This window comes from Sinocyclocheilus anshuiensis, unplaced genomic scaffold, assembly GCF_001515605.1.
Source record: "Sinocyclocheilus anshuiensis isolate Anshui unplaced genomic scaffold, SAMN03320099.WGS_v1.1 scaffold257, whole genome shotgun sequence".
NCBI lineage: Eukaryota > Metazoa > Chordata > Actinopteri > Cypriniformes > Cyprinidae > Sinocyclocheilus > Sinocyclocheilus anshuiensis.
Window position 1 is genome coordinate 1,094,856 of NW_015539889.1, and position 2,269 is coordinate 1,097,124.

Below are 2,269 nucleotides of genomic sequence, written 5' to 3' on the forward strand. Positions count from 1 at the left end.
TATTATATTATATTATATTATATTATATTATATTATATTATACAGTTCTTAGTCCGGTCTTGTCTCATACATGCATTTCTACATTTGAATGGACTGTTTTGTGTTAGATTTTCTTTGTTGTTTTGAATTTGTTTGCTGTTTTTGTTTTATGTTCTGAATTGCTTGTGTATAGATGCTTGCCTCAACTACACTCTTTTGTACCCAGCATAACATTACAATTATATTATCAAAACTATGCATGATTTTGTACCCAGCATAACATTACAATTATATTATCAAAACTATGCATGATTATATGGTTAATTGTATTTTATTATTAATATTTAGTATTGTATAAGCCACTGTTAAATATATAAAACGACAACATAACATAAAACAATAAGATAACACAACATAAAACAACATCATGACATGAAAAAAACAATAATATAATACAACATAACAAAACATAAAACATGACAACAACCCTTAAAGCAATAGTCCACCCAAAAATGAAAGTTCTCTCATCATTTAGTCACCCTCATGTCATGTTTTGTAGAATGCTGGTCAGCAGAAGAAAGAAATGCATACAGGTAGGGGTGGGCGATATACCGACACGATTAACCGGTAGAGATTTTGGACTATCGTCTCTATCACGGTTACACGCTCATGTGACGTTGCTGTGCTACGTGGTCACCAAAACCTATCATTTGCACACATTTTTAAGCATTGCGGTTTTAAAACAAGTGATTTTAAGCCGATGAAACACAATCAGCAGCGAAAGAGAAATCATTTTGCTATATGTGCGCGCGAAACTGTCAGAGCAGTGTTGCCAGATTGGATGGACCATTTCCAGCCCAAAACCTCACCAAAACCCACCCACTCCAACAACAAAAAAATGCCCAAAATGATAACTCTCAAAATAATGTGACAGAATGTTATTGCCATGTCAATCAAGGCATTGATAAGGACCATTTTTAACTCCTTAAAACAAAATAATGATAACAAAATAATATAAAAATAGATACATTTCCCGGGAAAATGTATAAAATCAGGGCAAATACACTAAAGAGAATTACCAAATATCACTAAAATATGCAGACAGACATTATGTCAAAACGGCAATCAAGAAATTGACCAATACTGTCACGAATCCGGTCCATGAACTTCCGTCTGCTCGCCACCAGAGGTCACTCTTCCACTACTATGGACTCTTGCACCACACCACTGTTGCACTTCACACTGACTACAGTTCCCATCATCCACTGCACTGATTACACACACACAGTTGATTGCACACAGCTGTAATCAATCACACATTCCCTATATAACACTCACTCTGATCCCTTCCCACGGCCGAGTATTGTTTAGCGCTTATCGCTCATCGTGTGATAGCTACTTTACGGAGCCTTTTCCCCTGTGTTAGTTTCTAGTTCCTAGTTCTAGTCTTAGTCTAGTCTCGCCGTGTTTTCTGATTTCCTGGTACCTGATTTTTGCCTGTTTATCTTAAGTTAACCCTTTGCCTGCTGTTTCGGACTGTGTTTGCACCTCGCCTGGACTCTAGCTCGTGTTATTGGATTACCCCTCATGTCAAGCCCTCTGGATATTGTTAGCCGCTTATCGACCACGCCCGTTTTGGATTACTCTTCTGTCTTGCCCTCATTATACCTGTTTGCCCTTGTTCGACCCTGCCTGTGTTTCTGACCTCTCTGCTTGAATTAAAGCTTGCACATGGATCCGCACGTCTCACGTCTTGTCAGCCCCGTAACATCACAGTTGATCGTCATGAGTCAAGTCAAGTCACAACTGATCTTCATGAGTCAAGTCATGTCACAGTTGATCGTCATGAGTCGAGTCAAGTCAAGTCACAGTTGATCGTCATGAGTCGAGTCAAATCAAGTCACAGTGGATCGTCATGAGTTAAGTCAAGTCACATTTGCTCTTTCTGAGTCACATCAAGTCACAGTTGATCTTCATGAATCAGGTCATCACAGCTGATCATCCAGAGTCATGTCACATCACGTCTGTTCACTCAGGGTCCTGTCACTTCCTGTCTGTGGCACCCAGACCCTCAGGGACTGTTCATCAGTATCCCAGACTGGCATCCAGCGTGGAGGACCCACCATGCTGCAGAACCTCCCAAAGTAGTGGAGTTTGCTGCTGTTTCCCCAGAGGCGATACCGCCTGCTGCAGCTTCTCCAGAGGTGGCGGCGTGTGCTGCAGAACCTCCTGAGGCGGCGGCAGCGCTCGCTTCAACTCCTTGTACGGTGGTCGCCTGTCATGTCTTAGT

At 41.0% G+C, this 2,269-nt stretch overlaps 1 protein-coding gene across 1 annotated transcript in view; it reads right to left on the minus strand.

The window, feature by feature from the left end:
* LOC107685646 (fibulin-2-like) overlaps window positions 1-2,269 on the minus strand; it is a 73,816-nt gene that overhangs the window by 7,121 nt on the left and 64,426 nt on the right.